The 16,818-nt window shown below is 37.5% G+C and overlaps 1 long non-coding RNA gene across 1 annotated transcript; it reads right to left on the bottom strand.

Moving 5' to 3' along the window:
* Window positions 1-13,553: 13,553 nt before the first annotated feature.
* LOC107820876 (uncharacterized) lies at window positions 13,554-14,987 on the bottom strand. Its single transcript, XR_001656004.2, has 2 exons — window positions 14,316-14,987; window positions 13,554-13,782 (listed from the first exon to the last, which is right to left on the bottom strand). It is a non-coding gene; the product is annotated as an uncharacterized LOC107820876 (long non-coding RNA).
* Between the last annotated feature and the right edge of the window lie 1,831 nt (window positions 14,988-16,818).

The raw sequence follows: 16,818 nt of genomic DNA, 5'->3' as shown, positions 1-16,818 counted from the left end.
GGTTTTCGCGCAAAGATAAAGTGAGCGATATTTGCCTATCCGAGTACTCCGTGTGAAGTATTTTTTTTTTTTTTTGAAAAAGATTTAACCGAACCTCTGCTTCAAAGGTTTCCTACATATCCCTGGCTAAAGAGGAATCAGGTTAATGTAGTTCGGGAAACTTTGGGTAGCTGGGACTACCATGGGATTGCAATGCTTGTTGTTACTGCTGTTGCTGTTGTCACCGCTGCTTTACTGACCGCCTTATTACAACCAAAGAAAAATTGAAACTGAACTAAACACTTATATGCATGTCAACTGCTAGTTACAAGATTCCTATCTATGATTCTTTTGCGACTTGATCTTGGGTCTTAGCTGATTCTGCTTGTAGACTCCGATCTGAATCTTGATGCTTGCAAGTTGTAGGCGCCTATTTATTTCTGCGATACTGAATAGGACGGGGTTGGTAGAATTCGGGACCTTGATCAAACCTTTGAACGATCCGCCTCTCGCCTTTCCGAATATCTCGGGACATCTTCTTTTTGTCTTTTTCTTCTTAGATTCTGAGTTGAGACTCATCTCGTGGGTCATTTCGATCCGTGTGGCTCGAGGTTAGACCTGCGGGAAAAACAAACGAACGAAATTTTTTGCCCCAGTTTCACTAGGAAAATTTCGTGAATTATTCGCCAAGAAGTTCATAAAATTGATGAAAGAAGATATGAATGCTTAATTCAGGGTTGGAGCCCTAATACCGACTAGCTGGGGAGAAGTTCAGTTTTAGAGTTGAAACTCTAATACTGACCAACTGGGGAAAAGTTCAGTTTAGGGTTGGGGCCCTAATGTTGACTGAATGGAAAAGTTTAGTTTAGGGTTTAAAACCCTAATGCTGACTAAATGGAAAAAGTTCAGCTTAGGGTTTAAAACCCTAATGCTGACTGAATGGAAAAAGTTCAGTTTAGGGTTTAAAACCCTAATGCTGACTAAAGGGAAAAGTTCAGTTTAGGGTTTAAAACCCTAATGCTGACTGAAAGGAAAAAGTTCAGTTTAGGGTTTAAAACCCTAATGCTGACTAAAGGGAACGAGTTCAGTTTAGGGTTTAAAACCCTAATGCTGACTGAAAGGAAAAAGTTCAGTTTAGGGTTTAAAACCCTAATGCTGATTAAAGGGAAAAGTTCAGTTTAGGGTTTAAAACCCTAATGCTGACTAAATGGAAAAAGTGCAGTTTAGGGTTTAAAACCCTAATGCTGACTGAAAGGAAAAGTTCAGTTTAAGGTTTAAAACCCTAATGCTGACTAAAGGGAAAAAGTTCAGTTTAGGGTTTAAAACCCTAATGTTGACTGCATGGAAAAGCTCAGTTTAGGGTTTAAAACCCTAATGCTGGCTGAATGGAAAAAGTTCAGTTTAGGGTTTAAAACCCTAATGCTGACTAAAGGGAAAATTCAGTTTAGGGTTTAAAACCCTAATGCTAAATGCATGGAAAAGCTTAGTTTAAGGTTTAAAACCCTAATGCTGGCTGAATGGAAAAAAGTTCAGTTTAGGGTTTAAAACCCTAATACTGACTAAAGGGAAAGTTCAGTTTAGGGTTTAAAACCCTAATGCTGACTAAAGTGAAAAGCTCAGTTTAGGGTTTAAAACCCTAATGCTGGCTGAATGGAAAAAGTTCAGTTTAGGGTTTAAAACCCTAATGCTGACTAAAGGAAAAGTTCAGTTTAGGGTTTAAAACCCTAATGCTGACTAAAATGAAAAATTCAGTTTAAGGTTTAAAACCCTAATGCTGACTGCATGGAAAAGCTCAGTTTAGGGTTTAAAACCCTAATGCTGGCTGAATGGAAAAAGTTCAGTTTAGGGTTTAAAACCCTAATGCTGACTAAAGGGAAAATTCAGTTTAGGGTTTAAAACCCTAATGCTGATTGCATGGAAAAGCTCAGTTTAGGGTTTAAAACCCTAATGCTGGCTGAATGGAAAAAGTTCAGTTTAGGGTTTAAAACCCTAATGCTGACTAAAAGGAAAAGTTCAGTTTAGGGTTTAAAACCCTAATGCTGGCTGAATGGAAAAAGTTCAGTTTAGGGTTTAAAACCCTAATGTTGGCTGAATGGAAAAAGTTCAGTTTAGGGTTTAAAACCCTAATGCTGACTAAAAGGAAAAGTTCAGTTTAGGGTTTAAAACCCTAATGCTGATTAAAGGAAAAAGTTCAGTTTAGGGTTTAAAACCCTAATGCTGACTGATTGGAAAAGTTCAGTTTAGGGTTTAAAACCCTAATGCTGACTGCATGGGAAAGCTCAGTTTAGGGTTTAAAACCCTAATGCTGGATGAATAAAGTTCAGTTTAGGGTTTAAAACCCTAATGCTGACTGGTTGGGGGTAAAGTTCGAGAATGCTAGCTAACCTTTTTTTTTGGATTTTCTTGTTTTAGTAGAATATGAAAGGGAGTCTCGTGGAAACTTACCTTTCGAGTGAGTTCCTTATTGCCAAGATATTTCTTGTACCCATGTACCTTCTTCTTTGGGCGACACCTGCTTCTTGCACGGTTGTCTTGGATTATACCTGTTTCAACTTTTCAGACAAAGAACAATTGTTAGTTTGGAAATGACGGTCGGTTCGGTGACCTTGATCGTTCCCAGTTGCTTTGTTGCATCCTCATTCCTGTTGCGAAATCCTGCCATTGATTTGATTCAAATGGCGAAACTCTTTTGACTGCTCAGGCTTTGTATGTCCAGATTCTGTGATGATTTGCCTCGTAAGGCTCTTTTTTTTTTGTGTCCCATCTTGCTTGGAGATTCTCAACGGGGATTTTATTGGGGATACTCTATGGGGATTTGTACAAAAGGAAGCTCTGTGGGGGGAATATTTACAAAGTGGATTCTTTGTGTGGATTTTTGTACAACGGGGCATGCTGGGGATGTGCTGGGGAAATTCCAACGGGGATTTTTTTTTTATATATATTGGGGAGACTCTGTGGGGGATTGTACAAGGGGAGACTCTGTGGGGATTTGTACAAAACGGACTTGCTGGGGATTTGTTGGGGCAAGCTTGCTGGAGAAATTTTTACAAAGGGAGGCTTTGTGGGGATTTCTCTTTTTTTTTTTAACTTCGTGGAGGCGATTAACCATGTGAAACCCAAACCTTTCAACTTCAATTGCCTTTATAGGCTGCCATGACCAGTTGAGGTCGTCTTGATGCCCCCTGCTGAGGCTGGGTGCCCTTTGCACATTAGCGTGTATCCAACGAAAGCCCTGTAAATCAGTCTTGCCATCCTTTCTTTGTCTTGGTTTTGGAACAGTGTTAGACCAAAAGGGATTCAAAGAGAAACAAATAATTGAATGGAGAATGAGTTTAAAACTAGAAGTGTCCCTTTCGGGGAAAGGAGAGAAGGACTTATCCGAAGTACATGCGGACTTCAATGAACATGACATGCCTTTTGGACTGGATGCCTGCTCTGTGTAAACCGTCTGACTCCCAAAAATTTATCACAACTTTGCCTTGAATACCGAGGAACCTTGCCAGGACTCTATTGATGCTGATGGTTGTGAGGATCTTGTTTTCGATCACGGGCGCCCTTTGTGGGTTTTCACGAGCTGGCATTTTTCATTTTATTTCTTGTCATCTCCTTATAGTGCTCGTGTGGGTTTGCATTAACAAGACTTCTCATTTTGATTTTCTCTGCTTACCGTTGCCTTACAGTGCCCGTGTGGGTTTTCACCAATAAGACTCTCTCATTTTATTCTTCTCATTTTGTTGTATCAGACCCAAATAAATCCATCCTCCCATTTTGAACCGCTTTGCCGATTGATTAGAAGGACTTGAACAAGGTTTGGGGTGAAAAGAATTTGGATTGAACTACAACTTTGGAACCTTTTGGGCGGGATTATTGCTGAATCGTTATAACTTCTGCCCCAGTTTCACTTTTGGGGGACTTCTTGGATTTTTGTTTTGGTGTGACTGAACCCCAAGGAGAGGTTGCCTACGTATCCTTTCGGAATCAAGTCAAACGTAGTTCAGGCTCTTTTATTTTTTTGCACTCTTTTTTTTTCTGATTTGCTTTTTTGTATATATATTTTCTTATTTTTCCAATTCTTTCTTCTTCTTTTTTTCATTTTTCTTTTTCATTTCAATTTTGTTTTCATTTTATTTTCAATAATATTTTTTGGTTCCAAAGAGGGTAATCAAAGAAGAGTAACCAGCTCAAATGGGTTTTGCAAAGGGTTGATAGTGTTTGGGTAGCGAGAATGAAAGCCTTCATCATCTCAATCGGAAAAGATTTTATTATATAAAGGATCCAACATAGTACCTTTTGACTGCATTTGCATTGACAGTTATTTCAAGGACATTTCCTTCGATGTGTCCCAAGTACAACGCACTCTTTCTGGCAGTACTCTTGTTGTAATGTATGGACCTTTCCAATTTCGGGAATCAATTTTCCTTCAGTTGTTCCAACTCTTTGTCTTGTTTCCTTAAGCTATTCTTCATGGTGACTCAATTCTTGATTCATTATTTCGAGGTCTGACAGAGTTTTAAGATCCGGGCATGAAGTCCGCAAGCATGTCATATTATTGAAATCTGCATTTAACATAACTAAAAGAGAATGAGAAAATTGACAAGATTTAAGAAAAGAGACATTCCGGGATAATGAAATATCAATTTCATTTGATTTTCTTTTTTTTTTTATTTTTTTTTTTATGATATTTTTTGTTTTTATTTTTTGAAGATAGAAGGGTTTACATTGGAAAGTAAGACAATAAAGTAAAACATCTGGATCACACCCTGAGACAATCCAGATGCAGAAAGGATAGCAAGACTGGCTACCGAGACTCCCGTCTGATGGGGAACTTTCAAGCTTGACAATCGTTTTTTGGCTTTTCTTCTGTCTCGGCAATGGCTGCAATAGCCTTCAGTGCCGGATCAAATTCCTCAGCTTTACATATCATTCCATCTATTGGCCCATTTGTGAGAGTAGGCAGGGGAATGTTCATCATATTAGGAACCTTTTCGTCCCGGTGAACGATTCTTTCAGCTTCAATCAAGTCCTCAACTGCTATTTTGAGGGTTTAATGACCAACAGTCCTTTGTATCGTTCCCCACTACTCCAAAGTGGTATTCACATCTAGTATCAGCTCGATGCGGGGAGGGGGGACTCGGTGTTTGGCCTATTTGGGGCCACTGGCTGCAGCAGACTTCGCCTGACTAGCTTTTGGAACAAGCCTGAGTATGATTCACCAATAGAGGTGAACTGATTCCTTTTGAAAGACTCTCTTGGGTGAGGATTGTACTGATGAACATTTGATTGGGGGATTATATGGAGCTTGGTAAGGATGGGCGTTTCTGGGAGGTGGAGCTCAGTTTTGTGTATAATGTTGTGGCCGCGTGCAGGGTTGCTCATCACTGCATACCAACAAAACCAATCACCTGAACAGAACCTGGCTAATTTACTCACACACACAACCTTGTTAGTTTTGAAGCATTTAACATATAGGAAATCGCACGATGGGATGCAATTCACCTAAACAGTTAAACGCTTTTACCATGTGTTTGAACGGGTTGCATGTTTCATCCCGATCCTAAACTAGCCCTCTTCACTATATACCTCTTTTCTTTTATTCTTGCCTCTCTTTAGTCACTCTTGATCTTGTTTTGCCGCTCTTTTATTTTTCTGCACTTTTTTTTCTTTTTCTTTTTCTTTTTTTTTTCTATTTTTTTTTCACTCGATTTTCTTTTTCCTTTTCTTTCAGTTTGTTTTTTTTTTCTCAATTTATTTTATAGCTATGATCGAATTCGATGGAGATTGCCTACGTATCATGACCCCGCATGAATCAGATCTTGCGTAGTTTGGGTCAAATGAAAGGTAAAAGTAATGAAACATTTTTTTCTTCATAATAAAAATTGGGTTTCAACACTCACAAAATGCAACCGAACGGTTATTTTTTGCAAACGTGGCCCCTTCCAAATTTCACATGAATTTTGAGGCCGGGGAGGATCATTTTACAAACTTGTCTGTTCTTTTACGAAAATAACCTTTCGACAACTGAAAGATACTCTAAGGCTACTTCGGCAAGAACGGTTTAAGACGCGACCGAAGCTGGCTCGGCTTATTATGACAAAATTCAAACGGTATTCACCCGACCGCTGACTCTTTTGTTTTTTTGGTTTTTTTTTTCAAATTACAATAAAAACCTGGTGTTGCAAACACGGCCCTTCAGCGCCTCGGGGCGAAGGTTTTTAAGGCTGTGTGGGTCAACTGGATAAAAAATACTAAACAAGACCCAAAGGTGGCTGTTTATGCAAAGTCAGCCTTCCGGCGTCCCTTTCGGGAACATTCGGCTATTTATGACAAAACAGCATCACCTGACTTATTTATGACTCTTTTTATCGTTTTTCAAATTAGAAAACTCAATATTGCCAACACGGCCTTTCAACGCCTCGGTGACGAAGATTTTAAGGCTGTGTGAGTCAACTGGACCAAACCTTAAAAATGACCCAAAGGTGGCTGTTTATGCAAAGTCAGCCTTCCGGCGTCCCTTTCGGGAACATTCGGCTATTTATGACAAAACAACATCACCCGACTTATTTATGACTGATTTAAAATTTGACATATATTTTTGGCTATTTTTAGCAAAAGGGAAGGTTGGACACCACCCAACTTATTTATGGCAAAATTTAAAATTTGACACGTTTTTATTTATTTATTGATTTTTGGCTATTTTAGCAAAAGGTGGGGTTGAACCCGATGAGGGTTGCCTACGTATCTCACATCCGGTGAGAATCAAACCCGCGTAGTTCGGGCATCGAAAATGGAGTAACTAGACTAACCCTTTTTTTTAGAATTTTTGAAAGAAATGCTTTAAAAGAAGAAAGAAAATTTTGTTTATTTTGATTTTTGTTTTATTTTTTAAAGAAAGACTTCTAAAAATTTATTTGCTTTTGACTTGAACTTTGGAAATATTTTTTTTTTCTTTATTATTTTTTAAATAAAAAGAAAATGTGTTTGGTTGATTTTTTTTTGTTTGTTTTACCTTTTCTACGGAAGAAAGAATGTATATGATGTTGCCTCTTAAATTTTGAAAGAGGGACTTTTAAGAAAATGATGTGGAATTCTGAGTTTTATTTATTTACAAAAGCACTTCTAAAAAATCCTAATATTTTGGAATTCAATTTTTCAAATATTTTTTTTTTGACATTTTACAAAAAAGAGACTAAAAAGCAGAGAGTATTTTTTTTGTATTTTTGTTGCTACTTTTTAATTCTTATTTCATTTTTTCATATGAAAGACTTCAAAAAGAAGGAGACTATTTTTTTTTTATTTGAGTTTAAAGAAAACTTCTATATTATTTTTTATTTCTTTTTTTTTTATTTTCTAAAGAAACATTTTAAAGAAAGAACTAAAGAAAAATATTTTATTTTTGGATTTTTGAAAATTGGGGCCGGAACCGATGAGGTTTGCCTACGTATCTCACATCCGGTGAGAATCAGACCCGCGTAGTTCGGTCGGATCAAAATAGGAGAAACAAAAATAAAATCCTTTAAAGAAAAAAAGAATAACTATTTTTTTCTGGAATTTTGTTATATGTTTTTTTTTATTTTATTTTATTATTTATTTTTTGAAAAGAGACCAAGGAAATACTTATACATTTTAAACTTCCCTTTTTTCATTTTTTTTTTGGAAATTTTGAAAATCTTTTAAAGAGGTACTACAAATGAAACAATAATTTTTTTTTGATTTTTTATTTATTTATATATATTTTGGATTTTGAAAGTGATTAAAAGGAATAGTCAAACTGAAAGACAAGCTTTGTTTTTCATTTTATATATATATATATATATATATATATATATATATATATATTTTTAAGAAAATTCCGGTGAGGTTTTGACATTACTAGGACATTGGTTTTATTATTTCCAAAAAATAAGTAATTATCTCCCTACCATGCTATTCTTTTTTTTGAAAATTTTTCGGACACCGGTCAACATGCAGATAGATGCGCAGAACAAACGGGATGCAGCAGGATGGTCTTTTCATTCCAGGTTGCCTGTCCTAGACGGACCCAACCCCTGTGTTGAGTCCCCTATGTCAAATGCAACATGATGCAGATAAGCGTTCCTACTAGGGATCCGGCATGAGGTTTCGTTATACTAGGTTTATAACCTGGGTAGATGTTCTAGACTGTGTACTCGAGCGGACAACTCGAGTCGAGGAGGGGCAACTTACCGGGAACCAAAAGGTCGTCCGGCTTCGTAACTTATCCGTCCTCTTTCTTATTTCAGGTATTGACACTAACAGAATAGGGAGCCTCGACCAGCGAGCTTCTCCCCGGAGGTGAAGAGAGAAGGGTTCGGCAAAGTTTATATACAGTTCAGATAATATCAAAGCGGTAAAAGACAACATTTAGTATGTTATATCAAAACATGTAATATATATCAGATAATAAGGCCAAATACAACAATTATTCTAAGCTCGAATTCTTGAACCCTGAACCAGCGGTTCTGGGTCTAATTCTCCAGCAGCGGTTTTGTTATACTGGGTTTATAACCTGGGTATACGTTCTAGACTGTGTACCCGAGCGGACAACTCGAGCCGAGGAGGGGGCTACGTACCGGGGACCCGCGAGATCGTCCGGCTTTGTAACTTGTCCGACCTCTTTCTTATTTCAGGTATTGACACTAACAGAATAGGGAGTCTCGACCAGCGAGCTTCTCCCCGGAGGTAAGAAGAGAAGGGTTTCGGCACAGTTTATATACAGTTCAGATAATATCAAAGCGGTAAAAGACAACATTTAGCACGTTATGCAAAAACATGTAATAAAGATCAGATAATAAAGCCAAATATAACAATTATTCTAAGCTCGAATTCTTGAACCCTGAACCAGTGGTTCTGGGTTAGCACATCCCCAGCAGAGTCGCCAGAGCTGTCACACCTCCTTTTTGCGCGCGCCCGCCCCGAAGGGTTAAATGCGCGATGGAGTTTTTCCAATTTAAGTGACAATATTCGAAATGAGATTATTTATTTAATTCAGAGTCGCCACTTGGGAAAGGTTTGGCTTTTGGTGTCCCAAGTCACCGGTTTATCTTGAATCCCAAATCGAGGAAATTTTCGACTTTTCCAAATGAAGTCTGCGAACCAGAAATTCTAAGTAAAGAATTCTGTTGACCCGAGGGAAGGTGTTAGACACCCTCGAATCCCGTGGTTCTAGCACGGTCGCTTAAATTGTTATAATGGCTAAATATCTGATTTAAATACATGTTATGACTTACGTGCTTTTATTAAGTTTAAACCGCTTTTATTATTATCATTTATTTTTATAGAATTGCAACGTCGTGGAAATGCATCTCGAACCACGTCACAATCAATGCACCCGTGGTCGTCGACACATTTTGACTCCGTTGAGATTTGGATTTGGGTCACATCAATGTGCACCCGTGTTTAAGAAGGTTAAATTATTAAAAGTACGCCTAAAGCAACTAGCGTATTGTTATTTTAGGAAGAGGCCGTGAAGGTTCATTAAACGGCCAAATCCAAAGTCTAGTCAATGGTTATGTATTTTATTGAGGACCCCGGCGGTTTGTGATTTATTTGGCGAGGCTCGTCTCATTTTTATTTTAAAGGATAAACCTATAGTGACTATATTTTCTATTAAGTTCGTCTCTAAAATAAAAGAAAATCTCTTAATTATTTACATGCTGAAAACGTAACTTATTAGTTATTAGTTTACGGCTAATGCGATTGGAAAATTGCGATCGAGTTTGTACAAAGAAAAACTGCTTTTATTTTTATATTCTATTATTTACTAATGCTAGAACATGAGAGGGATACACAATAATATCAAAGCCGATTAACTATTCTTCAAGTAATTTAAACTAGCATTATTAGATGAAGACATCATACATATGCAGTCTCATTACTAATTAATTAATCGACTACATTTTTATACAAAGAGAGGAAAATTAATATTCAAACACAGATCCAAACAAAAGAATTCAACAGGAACAGGAGCCTGATTAATATTTCATTTTTCGCTTCAAGCCAAGAGTGTACAAATGTGTACCTGGAAACAACAGTACAAGAACAAAAGAAGTAGGAGTCAGCGACAGTAATAACGCAGCAACAGCAGGTTCAGCAACACCGCAAACCAGTAATAACCAGTAGAATAACCCAGCAACGGATTGAAAAAATCAGCAATACCAAAGTGCAATCACAGTCAAAGCAGAAGAGAGATGGATACAAGATGCAGTAGTTTACTGATTTTGAATAACACTCGAGAAAAGACAAACAGAATTTATTTAAGTAGAAGTTCAAGTTGTCTTTCTCTTCTTCAAAACTCTACCACACTTCTTCAGATTTTCAGAAAGTATTACTCTCAAAAATATTCTCCCAAATAATAATCCTCTCCCTCTCTAAGTCTTACTTTTCTCTCTTTTTGTTCAAGTATAAGTTTTTTTCTCTAAGTCTAGTCCCCTTTTAATGTCAAGAAATGACTCTATATATAGCAAGACAAATCTTCAATTCCCAACCCCCAAATTATTCCTTCAATGGCATGCTTTGCCCCACTTATTAATGTTTTCTTTATTTTAAACTTTGTCCCCCATGCTTACATTAAATAAATACCATATTCCCAACCCATTACAATATGTCCCCCATGCTTACATTAAACAAGTGCAAGATTCCTCCCCATTATGTTTTGTCTTGTCCCCCATTATATTAAACAAGTACATCAAAAACCCCACCTCATTATATTTGTCCCCCATGCTTAACATAAAGAATCAAAAATAATGTTCAATTACCAAACTACCCCTTCGACCTTATTGCAATTACAAATCTACCCCCGAATGCAATGCAATTTACCAAATTACCCCCATCGGCTCTAAACACTCAATTAATCATAACTTGACCAAAATATGATCAAGATGACCAATTTCTCAACAATCTTCAACAACAATTATATGAACACCATGAACAACACAACTCAAAATTAATGGAATGAATTAACCATATCGGGAACCAATCCTAGTTAATTTAGACCATGAATGTATGAGCAAGAACACAACAATACAAACAACAAAATACTAAATTGACAAATCAAAGACAAACATAAACTCACATTAAATCACTGGATTTAAACATGAACTTCAAACAAAGATGAACATGAATTAAATCTGTTTTTAAGCAACAAACAAGACGGATTCTAACGATTCAAACAACATTAATATTTTCTGGAAAATACATAACACATGAAACAAATTGAAGAAATAATTAATTAAATTTCAATTTGAATCTAACAAACATTAAACTAACAAATATTCACTTCAACAATAATACGAACATGAAATAAACATGAAAAACAAGTAATTAATCTTTCATTTGGAATCTGAAAAATTAATTTAACAAACAACACATGAACATGAACTAAAAATTAATTCAAACGATAAACAAAACAAACATTTGCCGATTTTAGATTCGAAAATATCAAAACAAAATACGGGCAAAAAATAAAACTCGAAAATCTACTAACCGGAGATGAACAACGACGAATTCGATTGTATGGACTGTTTCGACAACCCTCAAATGGGAATAAATCTGCCCGAACTCAACAACGAACTCAACGACGAACTCAACGACGAACGAACGAATGACCAAAGGAGATGGTCGTTTGGCATCGTTTGAAAACGAAGCAGAAGGCAGCAACACCCCGAGTCGTCGATGCTTGCTCAACTGGACGGGCAGTAGTGAAACAAAGACGCGACAGCTGGGGACGGGGCAGTGCAGCTGGATGTTGTGAAGAAGATGAAGGCAGCCACCATGGACGACGATGGCAAAGCCTGAAGCAAAGCCTGAAGCAGCCTGCTTGGTTGATGACAACGCAAACGGCGAGCAAGCAGAAAGCTCGACTAGTCGGGCAGCGTCAATGGCGGGAAGGCAGTGCCGCCATGGACGACGATGGCAAAGCTCAGAGACGACGGAGCAAACAGCAGTGACACTGCTGGAGCAGGCTGAAGAAAATGAAGCAGTAGCAAACACACAAAACATGGCATCCATGGCGATGGGTTTTCCTTCCATTTTGGCCGAGGGTTTTCCGGCGAAACAACGGCGAAGCAGACGGGGAGGTCGACGTGGATGGTGGTGACGTTGGTTGTTCTGAGTAGACGAAGAGTTAGGTGAGGGCAGCCATGGTTGTGAGCTTGGAGTTTTGAGAGGATGAAGAGAGGAGGCGGATGAGTTAGTCTTTAGGGTTTTTGGTTTTGTTATTTTTGTTTTGTTTTTGTGTTTAGACCAAAAAATGAAGAAATGAAGAGGGGTGTTGGGTTAATGGGGCGGACCGGGTCGATCCGTGTGAAGTGGACTGGGTTGTGGACAATTGTTTGGGCCTGGGGTTGAAAATTGAAGAAGTGGCCCAATCCGATTTTTATTTGTATTTTTGTTATCTTTTCTTCTTTTATTTTCTAAAACTAAATTATAAAAATACTTAAATTATTATTAAGAACTAAATTAAGTTATAAAATCGCAAATTAACTCCCAATAACAATTAACGCACAATTAAGTAATAATTAAGCATAAAATTATTCATTTGGACATTAAATGCTAAAAATGCAAAAGATACCTATTTTTTTGTAATTTTAATTTTTGTAAAACTAATTTAATTACTAACAATTGTAGAATAAAAACCTACATGCAAAATGCGACATATTTTTATATTTTTTATTAATTTAACAAATAAGCAAACACAGACAAATGCAAATAATTATCCAAAAATATCACAAAAATACTCAAAATTGCACACCAAGGAAAAATCATTTTATTTTGCATTTCCTGGGAGTATTTCTCATATAGGGCAAAAATCACGTGCTTACAGTACCCGATCTCGAGGACCTCCACCAAGATAGGCTCCAGGAAGCCAATGACATCACTACACGTCCCGAGATGGTACCCGATCTTGAGGACCTCCACCAAGAAGAAGATATGCTCTAAGGATCCATTGACATCATCATAAGCCTCGAGGTGGTACCCTATCTCGAGGATTTCTGTTATTGTAAGTATAGGCCGTTTACCTGACCCTCCGGCCCTCGAGCTACCTGAGTCATCAGGTCGAGTTATAACTATCCCCTCGATTACTTTAACCCAGGTACCATCTAAACTCGGGTAAGCCCTCATTCGGGATCTATCTGCAATGCCTTAAGGCTATCTACACTACGTTCAAAATAAGTTTCCAGGTCGCCCGGGCGTGAGTGAACCCCCACTTGGGCACTGCCCTCGAAAGCCTAAAGGCTATCTTTATTCTCAGGCATCAGAGCAAATCCCCCCATCGAGGACTACTACGAGGTCTAAAAGGCTAAGTCTCGTTCTGAAAGTCTGAAGCCCTACTCTCATTCAACTCGAAGTCGGGGTTCCCGACAACCCGAGTCTATCAATCCAATCCGAACTTGGTCCAAGGAACGGCAAAGGGTTCTATAGGGAATCGTGTTAATCAATCAATAGCCAAAAGAAATACTTACACCCGGGCTCGATATTCGTATCAATCGGTACAGTCATGCATTTAGAATTTTCACAAACGTAAATAAAGAGGGAATTCAATATAAATCAGAGACAAATCGAAGAAATATCCTTGTATTAATAAATCGTAATTACAAAAGCCCACGAGGGATCCTTACATATGATTACAAAAGCCCATGAGGGGTCCTTAAACAGAAACAGTGAAGCAAAAAAGTACATATATAATAAAAGCCAAAAGTCTAATCTAATCTCGGGGTGCATCCTCGGCGACAGTATCTTCAAGCACCATCTCTTCGAGGACTTCATCTTGATCTTCCAAAATGGCATCTTCAAAATTGACACGAAGTGAAATTTTCAAACCAATTAATGTGCCATCCTCATAAATAACTTTACTTTCCCATTCCAACTAGAACTATTCATAGTTAAAAACCCTCAACATAAATAACATGAATCGTGACATTATTTCTAATCAAAAGAACAGATAGATTTCGGACCAAATCGCTAATTAAAATGAAGTGAAACCCATAGAAAGACACTTTTTATCCTAGATATAGTTAACAAGAGGGCCACTTCAATTCTACAACACCAAAAGTTTGAATTCAAGAACCTTACTGGAGAATAACTAAATAGTGAAACAAATTATATGACTATTTTAACAAAATAGATGTTAACTACTAACAAAGTATTTTGTTCCTCTTGAGCACAAAATCCATTCAAGATCAAAACAATCAATTAAAAGCAATTTAATAGAAGATATCGACCAAACAAGCACAAAACTCCATCCATTCTCAAATGGCACTTTTCAAGCTTAATACATAGCAAACAGAGAAAACCACGAGAAGAGAAAGTCTGAGATGAACCTGTTAGAATAAAACCCCTTGAATATATGAGCAGAATGAAGAAAATAGCTACAAACACGGAGTCCGAAATCCGGCGAGAACAGAGACTGATTCACTCCCGAAACTGCGCTCCTAAACCACGAACGACAACTCCAAAGCTTTGAACACTCACCTCAGCTTCCTTCCATTTCAAACGAAAATCCAGAGGAAGAAACGGAATTCTTTTCCATTTTTTTTTGAATTTTCAGATTTTTGAAGCAAAATTGAGAACCAAAAAAATTTAAAATTTTTATTAGTATCTTTCCCTGGAATTGAGAAGAGAATAAAAGGAAAAGTCAAATGAAACTAAAGACGAATCCTAATCTCTTTCTCCCAAAATTTTTGTCTAGATTTCTTTCCGTTTTTCTTTTTTTTTTTGGTTTTGGTATGAGTTTGTCGGGGCTGAGAGTCGGAGATGGAAGAAGAAGCTGGTTGTTGTGGTGATAAAGGGTTGTGAGTGAGAGAGAGAGGGAGATCAGCGATTTTTTGGTGGTCTGTTGAAGGTGACTGTTGATTTAGGGATTTTGGCTATCTCCTCTCAGAGTGTTTGCGCGTGATTTTTTGTAAGGAAGATCTGCGGCGCTAGGTTTTCTCCTCTGTTTCAAGACCGTGTTCTCACCCTATTCTCCCACGTTCCCACCCCCTTTTACTCTGTTTCCTTTTTATCACTTTTTCTTATGGAATTGTGCTTGGATCATAAATTCACAAAAATGTGGACCCCCTTGGGACAATGGAATGTGCTTTGTTTATTTTTTAATGGAAAAGTGAGAAGAAATTGCCTTGGGTCAAATTTGTGAGGGTACTTCGCCTATTGTAATTAAGAGGGATTGAAAAATGTGAATTGGTTAGAGTAATAAAGGTATTTGAATGGAATAATAATAATAAACCTAAGAAAGTACCAAATAACTATACTTAAAGTTAAAAATTCCTATCGCTACTATCTGCTAGAGCCAAAAATTAATGGAAAACATTTGCTTCTTCTTTTTCCTTTTCCTTTTTTTTCTTCCTATTCTTATGATAAAACAAAATCTCAAATACTAATATCTAAAGTCCTTAAAATGAAAACTTAGTACTTTAAAATAATGTGACTATTTTTCTCATTTTTCAATTTTACCCAAAGTAAGATACACAAAAAATATCTAGAGAAATAATAATTAGCTAAAATAAAGGAGAATATTTTTTGTAGTTTTCATTTTTAAGATAAAATAAAGCTAAACAGTTAAGACTAGTCAAAATAATAATATTAAACCTAAAACAAACATTTGAATACTAAAAATATGTAAAATTTCAGGGAGGGTCAAAAATTACATGTCTACAGGTGGGCTTGTTAGATATCGCTTCAACTCCTCTAAGGCACGTTGGCATTTCGGAGTCCATTCGAAGCTGTTTTTCTTTTTGAGTAAGGAGAAGAAATGATGACTCCTGTCCGATGACCTCGATATGAATCGGCCCAAGGCTCCTATCCGCCTGGTCAGCCATTGCACGAACTTCACATTGTTTACTACCGTGATTTCTTCGATGTCTTTGATTTTGTCGGGGTTGATCTTAATCCCCCTGTTTGACACTATGAAGCCTAAGAATTTGCCGAACCCACTCCGAAGGCACATTTCTCGGGGTTGAGTTTCATGTTGTAGCTTATGAGGATGTCGAATGTTACCTGCAAATGGGTCAAATGGTCCTCTGCATGCAGGGACTTAACTAGCATATCATCAATGTAAACTTTCATGGATTTGCCTATTTGATGTTCGAACATCTTATTATCTAGGTATTGGTGGCTCCCGCATTTTTTAGCCCGAAGGGCATCACATTGTAGCAGTACTTTGTGATGAACGAAGTCTTTTCCCTGTCCTCGGGGCTTATCTGAATTTGATTATGCTCCGAGTAGGCATCGATAAAGGTGAGGATCTCGTGGATGTCCGTGACATTAATCAAGTGGTCGGTGTTGGGCAATGGGAATGAATCCTTGAGGCACGCTCTATTTATGTCTTTATAATCTAGAACATTCTTAACTTATTCCCCTTTTTGGGAACCTCCACCACATTGACCAACCATTCAGGATATTTTACCTCACCAATAGACCCCATTTTGAGGAGTTTTGTTACCTCGTCCTTGATGAACACGTGTTTAACTCGGATTGAGATCTCCTTTTTTGCTTCACCGGTTTGAACCTGGGGTCGACACTTAGTTGGTGGGTGGTTATTTCCGACAGGACCCCTGTCATATCTAGATGGGACCAAGCAAATCAATCGATGTTAATAATAAGAAATCGAATGAGTTTTTTCCTGAGTTCGGGGGTTAATCCTATTCCCAGGTATACCTTACGATTTGTGAGATGCTAGATTAAAACAGCTTGCTCTAGCTCTTCAATTGTTGATTTTGTTGCATCCGATTCTTCGGGGGAAACAAAGGTTCGGGGAGCGAGGAAATCTTCTTCATCGTCTTCGAGGGTCTGTTTTCCCTCCAGCTCCTTCGAGGTGGAGGGTAT

This window comes from Nicotiana tabacum, chromosome 10, assembly GCF_000715075.1.
Source record: "Nicotiana tabacum cultivar K326 chromosome 10, ASM71507v2, whole genome shotgun sequence".
NCBI classification, from domain to species: Eukaryota; Viridiplantae; Streptophyta; class Magnoliopsida; order Solanales; family Solanaceae; genus Nicotiana; species Nicotiana tabacum.
Note: the sequence above shows the minus strand (reverse complement) of the source record. Positions and strands in the feature narration are given on the sequence as shown.